The sequence below is a fragment of the Narcine bancroftii genome, chromosome 10 (genome assembly GCF_036971445.1).
Source record: "Narcine bancroftii isolate sNarBan1 chromosome 10, sNarBan1.hap1, whole genome shotgun sequence".
Classification (NCBI taxonomy): domain Eukaryota; kingdom Metazoa; phylum Chordata; class Chondrichthyes; order Torpediniformes; family Narcinidae; genus Narcine; species Narcine bancroftii.
This window is the reverse complement of record NC_091478.1, coordinates 81,233,445-81,250,384: the sequence shown is the minus strand read 5'-3', so window position 1 is coordinate 81,250,384 and position 16,940 is coordinate 81,233,445. Positions and strand designations below refer to the sequence as shown.

Sequence of the window (16,940 nt, the reverse complement as noted above, 5' to 3'; positions counted from 1 at the left end):
TAGAACAGGGGACTAAACATGCAGCCTTCAGGTACCCCAGCAAGGAGGAGGTGATTTTGCCGATCCACACTGATTGGGCCCTGCCAATGAGGCAATTGAGGATCCAGTTGCAAAGAGATGAACAGAGTCCCAGATCCCTGAGTACGATTATTTGGTTGGCTGGATGATATTAACTTCAGAGCTGTAATTAATGAACAACAGCCTGTGGTCCAGGTGATTTAATGCAGAGCGAGATAGCATCTGATGTTGAGACAGCAGGTATATTGAAGAGGGTATGTCCTTCCTATTGCCTTTGCTCCATACCATCTGATCTCTCTCTGTAACACTGCACTTTTGTACATTGTCTTACTTGTGCTGTGTATGAGATGTCATACTGGTCTGCTTGCACAACAACCTCAACCACTGCATCTTGGTCCATGTTACAATAAGCATGAACTTAATAGAATTAACAAGGCGAATCAATCAATGAGTATCTATCTATAGGGACATTGTTTCATCAAAACAGCTACTCATGTGGATGGTGAAAAAGGTGTTTGACATGCTTGCTTTCATTGGGTGGGCTACTGTTTACCAAAGCTGGGACCTCATGATTCAACATTACAAAGCACTGATAAAGCCACACATGAAGTATTATGAGGAATTCTGATTGCCAAGGAAAAAAAAGAAAATCAATACCTTGGAAGGAGTGCAGTCAATGCACAGTCTTTTTCCCTAGGGTCAATGATTCTAGAACTAGAAGGTACACGTTTAAAGTGAGAGGGCAAAGATTTTAAGAGAGGCCTAAGGAGCATTTTTATTTTCAGTCAGAAGGAAGTGCATATCTAGAACAAGCTGCTGGGAGAACCTGTAGAAACAAGTATAATGACCATGTTCAATGACATTTGGGTGGAGAGTTTGCTGAGCTTCTCCAGCATTGTGTTTTTACTTCAACCATGGTGTCTGCAGATTTTTCATGCTTTATTTTTGGACAGAGATACGGGTAGCAAGGATTTAGAAGGATGTGGACTAATTGCAGGTGTATGAGACAAGGCCAGAATGCCAGCATGGTCAGCATAGATGAGTTGGGCTGAAGGGGGTCCAAGCAGTAGGCTTTTCATGTACTGTACCAGAGGTTTAAGCAAAACAGACTTCCCACTGGAAAACACCAAAGTCTTTAACAAAAAATTATGCTAAAAAATGGCAGTATTGAATCCTTTGACACAGGTTGAACTTACATCAGGGCAGAAATCTATAGGTCTCTATTTTGGGACTGCAATTGCATGGCATTTATCATTTTCAATGGGAACATTTCAACTACATTCTGCTATAAGACCAATAACAGCAAAGTGCAATTACATAACTTTTATAGAGATTGAATATCAATTTAATTAACAGCAGAAATGAAACCAACTTTGTCAGTTTATTTTCTTTTTTTTTTGCTTGCTCTCCACCCGACCAGTGTTTGGCAATCATCTATCAGAGGAAGGGGAAATCCATGTCAGATGTCTGGTAAGCTGAGACTCCTGGGCCTCATTTGAATGTTGTCGACCAGCTGTACAATGAGCTGGCAGAGGGAGGGGTTAAGGTCAGGACAACAAGTGCTACTGGATGTAATAGGATGGCCACCCTCCTATGTCCTCCAGGGAAGGAAATCTGCCATACTGATCCGTATGTGACTCCTAATACGACAATGTGCTTGATTATTGTCTCTTCGGTTTATTGACAACTAGAAATGGCCAATAAATGCTAGGATTGCCAGCAATATCTGCATCCTGTATAGAAAAATTACAGGAGCAAATAAAGGGAGGAAACCCAGTGGGTTATCTAATAACTATAGATTCATAATGACAATAAGCCACTGGCCTTCAAATGGAGTCTTCTTGTTTGTTGAAACTAGACAAAATTGATGATTTTATAAAGAGGGAGAACAGATTAATTCATTTGAGCTATAGTATAAAGCATCTGGATTGGAAATGCAATGCAAATCTTGGCTCAACTGTTTGGTCTCATCATTTGGGACTGCTCCAACGTCAAGCCAAAAGCAGTTAATGTGAGTAATTTTGCATGTATTGCTCAACCATCCTTAATATGGAGAAGCAACTGCCTCTTCACGATAAGAGTAATTTTCTGTTAAGTGTTCCGTTTTCCAGTTCACATCCCCTTTCTCACTACTGAAAATGCTAATCTGTTAATTGCTCATCTGTCTTCTCGTCTAGACGGTGTACATAACCTATTGTAATGAATCCTAAATCAGCAATATAATTTGGTTTGTTTAGTAGTATATATCTTCAAGTGTCTTTTTTTATATAAATACCGTGCAAGAATAGTTATTGGACCACACTGCATCAGAAATCCAACACCTCCAAAAATCTCCCACAACTGATACATAATACATTTCTTTCATTGATAGGAATCATGTGGCTCTAGGTGCTAGCGATAATCTGATGACTATTTAGCATTTGATTGGTAAATTAATACTGCCAAACTCAGAATTTCCTATCAAGCCAATTAACAAAAGTACAGAGATTATGATAGGTTTTTGTTATTGCAGGTGTTTTCTCAGGAAGTGGTATTACTGATTTTGCCATCTGTTTTTAACTGTGTTACAAAGGTCAACAGAAATGTTACCTTATTTCTGTTGCTACTGCTGAAGTAATAGTTAAATGGAGCTGGGCCTGTATCTTGCAATCAGAATACAAAATTTCAAGTGCATTCCTTTTCTTACTATTTTAGCTTGATTGCCTTCAGCAGCCGTTGATTCCTGGTTCTCTATCATTCCATCCTCCACTGCTTAGCCTACATGCAGATGGTCAATTGCCATGCAAGCCTGTGGAATAAAAGAGACAAAGTGAGCTGGAACAGTATCTGCTGTCCTCCCTTATCTCTAATGCACCTGGTAATCAAAAATCATCTATCTCAGACTTGAAATCAATAATGGATCAACATTAATTATCATTTCAGATATTTTACATATTTCAATTTAACATAGAGGGTGGCCGCTTGGCCCATCAGGTCCATCCCGGCTCAAATAAATCCCAGCAGTCCCAATGTACCTTGCTATTTACCTGCAACATATTCTTTCTCACACGCCCATCTTTTGCCTGTTCGCTACACTGAGTTACCTTATAGCAGCCTATCTTTGGCATTGCAATAGTGAATTCCAAATACTATCACTCTTTGAATGTGATTTTTCAGCCTTCCTCAACATTTTAATTTTAATTGTCTCAGGCTTCTTTGGGCCTCCTTTCTTTCCCAGGAAAAAGGATTCAGGCAGCACGCTGTTCCTGAACTCAGCAGCATAAGATTGGGGTCATTTTTAACTTCTGAGAACCTCTTGCTTGATACAGATTGGTTATTCCACTGAAACAGATGGAGTACGAAAATGTTGGAAGTTGACCAAAGGAAGGGGAACTGGACCTCAGCTAAGTTGCGACGAGGGTTGAGATGTTAAGTGGGTTCAGAAGAACTATTGCTATTGGTCCTACGTGGGATTTGTTCTTCTTGATGGCTTCCCAAGGGGAAAAAGAGGAAACCATGTTTTTCTCCTGGTCTTTGCTCTTCTTCTTTCCCGATTCACCTGGAAGAGATGCATAGATTCCCAATGATGGCATTAGAACTGGACATTTATGCTTAAAGTTAGATACTTTGGTTTCTGCTAGGTTTCATTCTTGACTATTTCGGAGACAGATTAAAATGTAAGGGAGTAGAGACCAGTGGATATATCCCCTGGCAATGTTAACAGCTTAGTTTCTACTCAATTATAATCAACCACTGGATTTCAATGAAAAGCAGGAATCCTGTCTGGCTTTTCCTTTCCTAGCCCAAGGCTTGAAGGGTAAGCACTGTTCTGAATTACATTAATACAAGGACTGGGAATGGATCACGTGCACACCAGCAACCATCAAGGTAACTAAAGATATTAAAAAGGCAAAAATTGCTTCCCATTCTTTTTTAGCATTAAAGTTAAATGGGGCAATCTCTATCCAAGAAATATATGCTCAATGACTGTAAAGGGAGTTTTCAATTTTTCCAACTGTAGTGAAAATGTTCTGAGCTGCAATAATACTTGGTATTAAATGGCTGGAATCACACCCTCATAACAATAGTATTATTATCTTGTTTTAGAGTAAAGGTGAAAGTTGGGAGAAATTCACACTGATTCCACTTCATCATCAGTTATTTTGCAATATAAAAACAGGAAAATATTGCCTCATTGTTTGTATAAACCATTAAAAAAAGGATCAAGCAGTAACCATGGACCTGTTTACAACATTATTTCCAGAGCTGATAATTGCATAAAATTTGCTGTCACAACACAATACTTAACTAAAATTATCGGAGTATAACTTAATGTATATTTGCTGTCAGAAGTGTCAGTTTTCCAGTAACAACCTCTTGACATAAATGGTTAAGAAAATAGCACAATTACTGAAATATCCTAGAGGAATACCATGCATTTTCATGAGTTCTCTGTATGGCAGTGAGTGCTGAAGCAGGCAGCCTTTCACTGCCAGTCGAGTTGGCAAATAACAGCTTCTCTTCCCTGAAAGACAATTAGAATCAATTAAATTAATTAAATGAAGTTCTACACGGTTAAAACATGGGCAGAGGTTCAAAAGACTGGCATTTAGAATTATAACAATCTTCTGTCTGGAAAAATAGGACCTTATGTTGCATTAAACTGAAGGCACATGATAATAAAACTGGGCATAACTTTTCCTGTTGTTCGGCTCTTCAGTATATATTCTCTGCCTGATTTGTTTCATGAACTTTTGACCACAAAATCTTAACCAAACAGCCACAGTATATTAATTGCTATTTACAGTTCAATGTGCAAACTAATTTCTTTGGACATAAAGAGCTAGTAGATATAATGGTTTATGTATAGATATCTGAGCTGGTAATTTTAAAAATACTGTATAAACAAAGCAAAACCTGAGCATCATCTAAAAAGATGATATTTAGTGCAACTTGGAAAACGTCCAGATGTGTTTATTGCTGCTGGACAATGTTAAGATTGGGCCAACCAATTGCATGTTTGTTTCTGAAATGTAGCCTGCAGCGTGGCAATGCTGATCAAACTTTGAGTTAGCATTATTGTACCATTACTAATCCTTTTACTTCTTACTGTGCCGGCGCAACTTTCAATTACTGATCTTACCACTGGAAAAATGCTGCCAATATAAACTGTAAATGCTGCATGAAGGTTAAATAACAATCAGACCTCCTTAATTTTTTTAACTATTAGGAAATTGTATAGAACCTACGAAATGGCTATTTTAATACCCAAATAAAGTTCAATGTCACTCAGTGAAAAGGCGGCTCTAAGATTTCTTTGGAAACAATGTATCATAGTCTTTTTCAAAGTCTTTGAAAAACCATTAAAAGAGACTTTAAAGTTGCACCTTCAATTCCTCTGTTCCTAAATATCACATTTCTTACACTTTAGCAAACTTAAGCATTGCTTATGCCATGAATTTTTCAAAGGCATTAAATGTATCATGAGGCAATTTTTTTCTCCTCTCCATTTAATTTTAAAGGGTTAAACAAGCTATTTATTTGGCTGTCAAGTTTCCGCATCCTGGGTTTTCAAAACGTCTGGTCTAGTTTTGTTCAGTATCGACACTTGTCTGCATGGTCCGTTGTTGTTAAGCATCGTGTAATATCCATGACAATCGTGTTGTGCTTTCAGCGCTCTGTAGTGCTAAATCTAAGAGGCCATTTCTTGCCCGTAAAGGGCTTTATTTATGTGTATTTGAAAGAGTCTGGTGAAGGGCCCTCTTCTTAAAATCCTCTTCAGCAGGTCATCGTATTTTCAAAAGGCTTTAAATGAAGAGGCAGTGATCAGTACTTCCATCACGTTCTAATAGACTGACATGAGCATTTGGGCTTGAAAGAGGGGGGAAAAAGTGACGCAGATTTGCCCTAAATTGGCCTGATGCACAAAGCAATGAGTGCAATTGACTGGCAAGCTAACCCCTCACACCCCTTCACTTCTAACCGCTCCTGCACAATGAGAAAAGCCGTGGGAAGCTGCTTGGGAGCACAGCGTATCCATTTTCATGGCCCATATGGAAATTTTGTTTTGTGTACAGAGAAAGTGTCTGATAACAGTGACCTTAACTGCCATATGTGTTCAGTGAATAGTAAACAGAGCAAGGCAGTCCAGCTCTCTGACCCTTAGCATATGGGCATCTATTCCGGAGGAGGGCTTTTCACAACACATCCGCTTTCACTGCCATCTTGCCTGGGGCCTGGGGGATTTCTCTAGATTTGTTAATGAAATGCTCTATTGACTCATATCTGAGCTTGCCTCATTAGAGTTGAAGAACAAAATTTTTATCTATGTTTCCTTGAAGGAGACCAGAATGCCTCTCTTTGTGAAGAGGTGTTAAATGCTGAGACCCATCATCTGTGCTGAGCTGATTTATTTTGTCATTTTAAGAAGGTTCTGTGCTGTTCAATGATGCTGAAATCTGGCCTCTTCAGATCAACCATTTTTTGCCACAAGTTCTATTTAAGAAAAAAGTAGTTTTTAAAGCCAGAGGCTGGTTTACAAATAGTTGTTACACAACGCTGCCATGGAGTTGGCTGTCATCACCGTGCCAAGCACAAGTGCAGACGGTGGGTCTCCATAGAAAATACCCACCTGTTATAAAAGGCTTTTATTTTAAAATGTGTTCGCGGCACAAGTACAACTTTGCACCATTGATCTCCCCCATGCTGAATCACTGGTACATTTTGATTTGTTACCTTTAACACACACTTCTCAAAGAGGTTGTGGAAAGGGGGAGAAAAACATCCAGCCACATGCCTCACACCCAGGCCCTGAAACTATTGGCACCATGGCACTGAGTGAAAGATTTGGAAACTAATTTAACTCAATGCGTATCAGAAATGTAATAACAATCCTGATTTAATATGCTACTCACGGTATAGGGTGTCAGACACCTGACGCCATGTTACAAAGCTGCAGTAAAATAGAGGGGTTTACACAAAGTCATAAACTGTGAGAAATGGAATTGAGTAATTAATACAGATATTTGAGGGCTGCAAGTTATTCCAGTCTTGTAGTGCATTATCAGAAATGGCTTGATTTTAATTAATCCATGCAATTAAAAGTTGTGTAAAATTCAGCTTCATCAGTATGCTGTGGTAATTAGCTGTTATTGCTGAGCAAGACACACATCTCCACATTTTCACAATGGTAATTCTGCTTTCAGAAAAATATTAAAAATAGTTCTGAGATCCTCTGTTTAAATGCAAAATATTTTATTTAGTGGAATTGTACACGTTTATATATCAAAGTTTTCACCAACTTGTTGGCAAAATGAAAGCAAAGAAATAAAATAAAATTTTGAGAAAAATAACCAGATTAGTTGTATCATACCTAATGCGAGTAATTTTTGGATATTAACTTCAAATATACACAAGTAACATTTTAAGAAAAGAACATTTGGGAGCAACACTTAGCTATTGATATGACTCAGAGGCTAAAGGTGTGACCTTATAGAAGTTCATAAAATCATAAGGGGCATAGATAAGGTACCTCTTATTCTCAGGGTAGCAGAGTCTAAGACTAGATAACAGAGGTTTAGAGAAAGAAGGAAAAGATTTAAAGGGGACCTGAAGGGCAACTTTTTTTAGACTGTGAGTTGTTGGTATGTTAGAGGAAGAAACAGTCTTACCACATTCAAAATATAGAGTGACATGGATAGGTAAGGTTTAGCGGGATATGGGCCAAATCCAGACAAATGGAAGAAGTACGGGTAGGCAATTTGGCTGGGATGGAAGAGATGATCTGAAGAGACTCAACCCATGCTGTATAACACCAGGGCCCAATGAGAACTTCATCTATCCTGCAATCCTCATAACCTTTGATTCTCTTGGTATTCAAAATTCTACTACTCTCAGAGCAGCTCAGTATCCACAGATCTCCACAGGTACAACTGTTTGAGTAAAAGATGTTGCCTCTAAAGTCAGTTTCAAATGCCCAATCCTTTATTGTGAAATTTTCACTCACTATCCAGCAAAAAAATCCTCCCAACACCTAACCTGTTAAGTCCCTTGAGTTTTTAAATATGAATTCCATTGATATTACTTCATTTTCTTCTCAATTCTAGGGAGAATAGACTTGATCCAATGAATCTCGAAAAGCTGTCACATCGTTGCACAAATGTATTCTTTGGATAATTATCTCTCTTCTTAGGTCAGGTTCCTCACTTCACAAGCCCAATAAAATAAGCATTTTTACTCTTATATTCCAATCCTTCTGTTACAAAAGTCAGTATTTCATTTGATTTGCTATCCTATTTGAAATGCTGGAGTAACCCAGCCAGCCTTTTAGTGCCCATAGGAGACAAAGACGCTGAAAAGACCGGCTGAGTTCTTCCATCATCTGGGTGTGTTTTACTACAATCACAGTGCCCGCAGACTTGCGTGTTTCACTGCTTTCTTCATTGCTTCGTGGAGCAGTAAGAATTTTCTACGACTGTCATTCCGTTTCCCTTGTCCTTTTGTAAAGTTCTGACAAAGGTCATAAGCTTTGTATTCAAATTAATGGGGAAAAATAATTTTTTTATCATCGTGTTATGTTATGTGCAGAGGAACCTTTGAAGGACAGGGTCTAGCATTCAGCAGTTATTGTATTTATTCCTGGTTTGACAAAAAAAATGTGTTATTCAGTAGAGCTTTGGTGCATCACTTTTGGAGTTCAGCCATTCAATTGCTTCCTTGAACCGAAAACAATGATATGGACGAGAATGATGAAGTACAACTTATTTTCTAAATTTCCTTTTTATTTGTGGAATGAAAATAAACATAACCCTTGACTTTTTCCAAACATATTACTCCCCTTGGCATCCTGAATGTTTTTTTTTAAACTAATCCAAGTATAGTTACACCTGTATGAATTGACTTATACGGTCAATTTACAAAGATGAGCCTAAAATGAGCGCATGGGGTTGTTTTTTAAAAAAAATAAGGGGATTCAGTCAAGCTTCTCAAAAGCATATCGCCAGATGACCTGCTAGTGATGCTGGGCAGTGATTGAGGAAGTGGGAGTGGAGTTGGAGATGGAGGAATGCTAGAAAAACTCAAGCAGCATCTGTGGAAAGAAAAACAGTCGACATTTTGGGTCCACAGCTCTTCAGATGACCAGATACAAAAACAATGTGTGGAACAATGTTTGCAAGTTTTCCACCCAGTTAAATTGTGATGCGCAGGGGCCAGGCTTAATTTAGTGTGGATGTTGTGACTTCACCGTTGCAAAGGATGAGTTACAATAAAGCATGTCGTGGAGGGGCACCAGGCACTGGTGGGCTGAATCTGGCACAAGTGGTTAACTATCAACGGAGATTAGCAGGCCCAAATGCTGGAGCTTTCAACCATTGCTACCAACGATTGAGTAGATTTCCTTCAAAGGAGAGGGGATTGGGTATGCAATTCAAAGTATTTCAAAACATCCATTGAGATGCTGTAGTAAGAATGTTAAATGATTGAGCAGATTTTCATTCCTTGATCTACTACATGCAATACAGGTACAAAGAGCATGAGGGAAGATAATGACTCATCTCAGTTCCCATAACATTTTCCTTGTATAATGATTGGGAATAAAGATGGTCTGGAGAGATTTATGACTAGTCTGGGGATAGTCAATGGAAGTACTCAGCATTCATGAGAATGCACTCTCTGTCACAGAAACCCTTACAGCACAGCCAGACATTCCCTCCCACCATTAATGAATGAGATGCTCCACGTCACATCCAGATCCAGGTCACATCACAACCCACTGTTCAAATTGTACTGGGGATTTTTGGTCAATTTGCCTATCATAGCAACAGTCTATGATGGATGCCATTTCACTGGTTCTACACAATGCCCTGGAGCACATGGACAGCAAAATGCATTCATCAGGATGCTCTTTATCGACTACAGTTCGGCAGTTAACATCATCATCCCCTCTTTACTCAAGAAATAGAGGGACAGTGTGGTTGGCTCACAGCTAAACATGAAGAAAAGGTGGAAATGGCCATAGTAGAAATGACAGTCAATGCTTTGGCTTGGCCCTTTTCTCAAGACCCCTTGTCTCAATGAAGGATCCCGGCCTGAAACATAAACTCAACATTTCAGAATCAGTATCAGGTTTATGAAATTTGCTGGTGCAAAAATTACTATATAAATTTCATGCAAAAAAAAATGAGTGGAAGCGAACAAAGTGAGGTAGTGTCTGTGGTTCATTGTCCATTCAGAAATCTGATGGTGGAGGGGAAGTGGCTGTATTTTGTAACATTGGATGTTCATCTTCTGGTTCCTGCACCTCTTTCCTGATGGTAGCAGTGAGAAGAGGGCATTGATCTGGGTGGTGAGGGTCCTTGATGACTGGGGCTGCTTTCTTGAGACACTGCCTCTTGTAAATGTCCTTAATGGCAATGAAGACTGGTGCCTATGATGGCGCTGGCTGAGTTGACAATTCTCTATGGTCTTTTCCTGTCTTGTACATTAGCACCTCTATAACAGACAATGGTGCAACCAGTCAGCTTTCCATGGACTTTGGTGAGGTACCAAATCTCTGGCATGCCTTCATCATGATTACATTGAAATAGAGCCCCCAGGATATTCAGAGATGTTTACACCCAGGAATTTGGTTCTTTACCTTTTCCTCTTTAGACCCCTTGATGAGGACTAGTTTGTGTTCTCCTGATTTCACCCTTCTGAAGTCCACAATCAGTTCCCTAGTTTTGCTAACGTTGACTGCAAGGTTATTGTGGTGACATCATTCAACTAGCTGATCTAACTCACTCCTGTGTGCTTCCTCACTGCCGACTGTGATTCTGCCGACGGACCATGGTGTCATTGGCAGATTTGTGGATGGCATTTGAATTGTGCTTAGCCATACGGTCATGGGTGTAGGGAGAGTAGAGGAGTGGGCTAAGCACGCATCCTTGAGGTTAATTGTCAGTGAAGAGATGTTGTTACTGATCTGCACTGTGTAGTCTTTCATTGAGAAAGTCAAAGATTCTGTTGCAGAGATGCTTGCTGTCCAGTACTGAGGGGATGATGGTATTGAAAACTGAGCTGTAATTGATGAAAAGGAAATCTGATGTAGGTATTGCTTTTGTCTGGGTAATCCAAGGCTGAGTGAAGAACCAATGAGATTGCATCTGCTGTGGAATGATTGTGGCAATAGGTGAATTCCAAAGGGTCTAGGTCATTACTGAGGTATGAGTTAATTCTGGCATGACTAACATCTGAAAGGATTTCATTACAGTAGATGTTACTGCTACTGGGCAATAGTTATTGAGGCAACTCACTCTGCTCTTTTATCCGTGGATAAGGTCTGACCCATTGAGACCGTCCAGCAGTTTGTTTTTTGCTTCAGATTTCAGCATTTACAGCCTCTCCTGTCTCCAGGTTTGAATGATGTTGGGAGATCAAAAAAAAATCAAGTAAAATAGGATAGTTGCACAAATAGATTCATTCATTAATTTGACATGATGAAATATTTGAAATTGTGATATCATTTTGAATTGTATCCCAAACTTATTTGACACTTTTTGTACTGTTTATATATTTTAGTTTCTTTTTTAATTTAGACATACAGCATGATAATTTGCCCTTTCAGCCTGCAAGCCCATACTGCCCAATTACACCCAATTGGAAGAGTGGAATGAAACTGGAGCACACAGGGAAAACCCACACAGACACAGGGAGAATGTAGAAACTCCTCACAGACACAGTAGATTCAAACCCTGGTCACTGGTGATGTAATAGCATCGTGCTAATCGTCCACAACGGTGTGAGCTGAATTTGGGAATGTGGTTTTGATCCCATCATTTGCAGATAGTGTTCCCATTCACAGTTAACACTTACAAGTCTTGAAACCCGTGATGTTGACTGATCATCTTGACCCGTGGATGCTGTCTGGTCTGCTGAGTTCCTCCAGTTATTTTTTTGTCTGCTCAAGATTTGAGCATCTGCAGCGTTTGTGTTTCTCCACACTCAACTTTTTCTTTCAAGGGTATTTAGTTATTGTTACCTGCTGAATGTAAAAGCAGAGGAATTCAGGTTGGTTTGTAGAATGTCTGGACCAAGTAACAAACAGCACATTGAAATTGGAACCTTCCAAACTCATATTCACATGGAGTTTATTTGCAATTACAATCCTTGGTTAGGATAAGTCCATTTTTGTCTTTTTCCATCAATACTTCCTTTAAAATAACATATAGCATCATATGTCTTGTATTTTATAATTATGGATTTCATAACTATTATTATAAGTAACAGCAGTAACACAATTTGTGAACAGACTTTTTGATAATCCCTGAGGAAATATGCTGGATGTAAAATGTGGATAAAGATCACTTTGACGCCTGCATTGTTTAAAAAAAAGATGTGCAAATTTGTTTCCTGAAATTTTGCCAGTTCTTGCTGAGCCCAATGGCCCTGAAAAGTGATTGCTGTTGACTATATTTTACAGATAAAGTTCACTTGTATTTTCCTTTTAAACTTGATGATATTAACATCAATTTAATATTTCAATGCAGTGTCTATGACGTGAATAAATTCCGAACAGTGAAAAAAAATCTGGGTGGTTTCTCCTCCCTTGGGGTCTAAGACAATCTCAAAGGGAGGATGCACAAGGAAAGATCGAGTAATCTCCGCCCAAAGGCAAACAGTCCCTGGATAAAATTGGTGGAAGCTGCTGGGTGTTTACATCAGATATTTCACAGAAATTTTATGAGACAAGACAACGATTGTTATTTTTTCCTTTCACTTTTTAAAAAATGTTACCATCTGTGAGAGTCCTGACTTCCAGTTGACCTTGAACCTGTGTTTTTATAGTGGTCATTTCATTCACACAATGAGCCGATCCTGGTTTATTCTGCATGACCTTTTCTGCTTGCTCCCTCTTGCATTTACAGGGCATTGAAAACTTGGCAGAGAAAAAAACTTAGGTTGATGCACAGCAGAGCTGTAAATAACAATAGCAAGGTCTGGCTAATTAAGGAAAAATTAGTTCTGCTTACAGGGGAGGCTACATCCTCGAAAAAAGCTGTTATGCTTCAAGAGACTGGGCAAATCAACATCTTAATGAACAGCCAACTCTGCTGCATCAGCCTATCTCCGCCAATCTGAAGTGCACAACTAAAATTTGTGAAACAAATTAGGAAAACATTTGATCACAAATATTTAGCTGTAGTATAAGCAATTAACTGATGATGCCCAGACTGCTTGCTCTTTCTGTCCCTGTCTTCCCCCTCGGGGTCCCTGTCTTTGTTAGCTTGCCATGTTGATGTTTCTCAGCTAGTTTTAACTGGTTTTCAATTTATCCCCTGCTTCCACGTCAAATCCTTGGTCTCGCTCACTTTCATTTTAAGCATCTCTGCTAATAAGGGCAGCAGAGATGTTTTGTTTTTCTGTCAATGCAATTTTGTTATACTTTACTACTTTCAAGGCTAGACAGTCCCTGTTTAGTACTTCAAATATGTGTTAAATTGAGATTATGGAAATGGCAGACCTCACCGGTCTGGGAGGAAAGTGTTTCATAAAGAAACAAGGGTATTAAAAGAGTTGCCAGTCACTTGCTGTATGTGTTGATCAGTAGCTGAATGATGTGTCAGTGGCCATGAAGGGCTGCTTGGATGCACTGGCATATCGTCCTAGAATTTGAACAAAATACAACAAATTGTGAGCAGTACATACAAATTGCCAACCAGTTGAGTACAAAACACAAATTGTAGTATACACAGACAAAAGCATCGAGCTGTTACGTAGTCTGCAGTTAGGGTGGTATACACTTAGAACATAGACTAAAATAAACAAAATATTAACATTTGCTTTGAGATTTTTTTTGTACCAAATGAGGAATGCCTAATGTTTTAACATTTGGAAAATTTTAAGAAATATTGAACCAGATTGAATGACAGTTAACTCAATGAAGAACTTTGATACACAAACATGGAATCTGCTGGAAGAAATGTGCAGGTGCATCTGAGCTTTTTTCTTTGAGTGCAGGGGTATTCCAAAGTATCCCGAGCAGAGGGGCTGGTTATATTTCATATCCACCCTTCATTTTTATGCCAGTCATGGAACATCATTTGAATGAGATCACCGATCTTAAATAAAAGAAGCCCAGCTTAACTTTTTATTTATTTTCTTTATTGCTCTGAATAATCAAATTTTTGACCAGTTAACAGCAGTTTAATGTTTTAAATACAATTTTTTTTTCAAATTTTAAATTTCAAAGTTCCTTAACTTAGTTCCATCCAATCGATTATAAAATAGATCTAAAAAATAGTGAAACAAGTCTTTGACAGCATATCTGGTGGACTGATTTTTTTAAAGACATACAGCATGGCCCTTTGTTCCACAAAACCATGCCACCCAATTGACCCACAATACCACCCCATACATTTTGAAAGATATGAGGAAACTGGAGCACCCAGAGGAAACCCACGTAGATATGGGTAGAACATACAAACTCCTTAGAGACACCACTGGATTTGAACCTGGGTCGCTGATGCTGTAATAGCGTTGCGCTAACCGCTACACTAATTGAGCTGCCCTGTGGGACAGTCAGGAAAGTGAAGATGCAGACATGTTGAGAATCAAGTATTTTGAAAACCCTGCTCGCAGTTATTGGGCTAGTTCAATGGATGAGCATGGGTGGTGGGCACGCATGGGAACGAATGAGCACAATTCAGCCCATTGACTCAATTAATGAGAACATTTCGGCCAATCAGAACTGTTTGCAAAATTTTGCACATTGGTGAAGCAAGTAGGAAATAATTATATCAATTACAGCTCCCCTTTTAACTACAAAACTCAGAATTATTTTAATTTATGCATCAAACTCCAGTCTGATAATTGGTGCCTCATTCACCGTAAATATTTTTTTGGTGGTGCACGTCCAGCTTGAATCTTAAATATGGCAGCCTTGATGCATCTGTCAAATCTTTTCAAGTCAAATCCAATCCAATCACTGTTGAAATTAAAGTCAAATAATCTTCTTATAAGAATAATAATCTTTGTCCCACAATTTATTGCCCACATTTACATTTAATTAACATTGCAGTTGGATAGGGAACAAAGGTTTACTTATTGTATTACGTTTACTGAAATTTAGAAACATTCTGATAGAAAAATTCTGATATTACAACAAATGTGTAATAGGTTTGTCAAAATTCAGCTATGTTCCATCAAATTCCTGTATTATGCAATGCAAAGTTGTTTTTGGATTTTCCTTGCAGTAGACATATTGGAACAATTCAAAGCAGGTTGCTTCATGACCATTCATTTCATAGCTTTGTGTCAGTCAATGCACTGTGAGAGTCCACCACAACCCATCTAGTACAGTGGCCACTTACTCATACTGGATATGCAAGTATCCCACTGAATGTAACCAGAAATCAAAGAGCTGAAGCATGGATCAATTCCTGGTAGGAATGGTTGGACGGTTCAAACCCTGTAACCTCTGACTTTCTGCCATATCGCAAGGTGAGAACCACTTGTTCAATCGTAGGTGATCAACTACTGGGAGCCGGTTTTGAGAAGTAGAATTCAGGTGATGAAAACTCTAAATGCACTTGACAATACCTGCAATATTATACCACTGGTGCCTCAAGAGACTGCAAATGCTGGAATCTCAAGCAAAGGTATACAAACTGCTGGAGAAACAGCAGGTCAGGCAGTATCTGTGGAGGCACAAAGATAATGGACATTTCAGGAAGAGATCCTCTGTCAGGACCAGGTGTAGTGGGGAGATAGCCAGTATGAGGAGGTGAAGGGAAAGGATAAAGAAGGAGCTGGCAAGTAACAGGTGGATCCAGGTGAAGAAGGGTTGATGAGCAGATGGAGTGAGGTGAGGGAAGGAAGGGTGGTCATGGTGACCAAGGCTGGGAGATGATGTGGAGACAACAAAGGGCTGTAGGTTATGGAATTTGGTAAGTAAGCAAGATGATGATTATTTTTGACCTCAAAAAGTAATTATACTCCACCTCTTTAGCTACTGCCACAGGCAAAAGTGAAGGGCAAGGTAAATGCAAAGATGAATTGTAGAAAATAGTATAATTTTCTGTAACTTTAGCTTGCTCCCTTATTTTTTTTTATATTTAGACATACAGCACAGTAAAAGGCCATTTTAGCCCACGAGCCCGTGCCACCCAATTAACCTACAACCCCTGATACATTTATGATAGGGGCTGAAATGACTACCGGTCAGTGGCTCTGACATCTATCATCATGAAGTGCTCTTAGAAATTGTCCAGGGCTCATATTAACACTTAATTCCCAGCCACCCTTAACCTTCTCCAATTAACGTATCACCACAACAGCTCCCCGGAACTGCACTTAGCTTCTGAACACTTGAACAAGGAGACCTACATTAGATGATTCTTCATTGACCATAATTCCTCTTTCAACACAATAGGACCAAACAAACTTATCCCCAAACTCCATGACAATCTTTAACAACTGAATCCACAACTTTCTGTCCTATAGGCAGCAACCAGTGAGAATAGGTAATAGCACCTCCTCTGTGATCACCCTCACCATAAAGCCATTTCTTATTATACTTCATGTACAGCCACAACTGCATGGCCAAACATTGTTCCATCTGCATCTGTACATTCGTGGATGACACTGTCATTGTGGGCAGGATCTCTACCAATGACAAGGTGATCAATAGAAGAGAGGCAGAGGTACCAGCTCAACAACCTTTTCCTTAATGTCAGCAAGACCAAGAAACCGGTTGTAGGTGGTCAGAAGATGGGTGGACCTCACTCCCTAGTCTCCATCAATGGTGATAAGGTGGAGATTGTAGGCAGCTTTAGCTTTCTAGGTTTATATATCTCTTGTGATTTGACTTGGTCCACCCACATCAGTGCAACAACCAAGAAAACACACCAGCACCTTCAGAAGCCTGAGGAAATGTGGCATGTCAGATGCATCCCTTAACAACT

The 16,940-nt window shown here is 39.2% G+C and overlaps 1 long non-coding RNA gene across 3 annotated transcripts; it reads right to left on the bottom strand.

The window, feature by feature from the left end:
• Window positions 1-1,215: 1,215 nt before the first annotated feature.
• Window positions 1,216-13,641, bottom strand: LOC138743982 (uncharacterized). 3 transcript variants are annotated; one of them, XR_011345160.1, is made up of 6 exons: window positions 13,504-13,635; window positions 11,851-12,019; window positions 11,292-11,385; window positions 4,430-4,522; window positions 2,705-2,806; window positions 1,216-1,452 (listed from the first exon to the last, which is right to left on the bottom strand). It is a non-coding gene; the product is annotated as an uncharacterized lncRNA (long non-coding RNA). The 3 variants fall into 3 exon arrangements; XR_011345161.1 differs by lacking the exon at window positions 1,216-1,452 and having other exon boundaries at window positions 1,472-2,806; window positions 13,563-13,641; XR_011345159.1 differs by lacking the exon at window positions 1,216-1,452 and having other exon boundaries at window positions 1,472-2,806.
• Window positions 13,642-16,940: the final 3,299 nt, after the last annotated feature.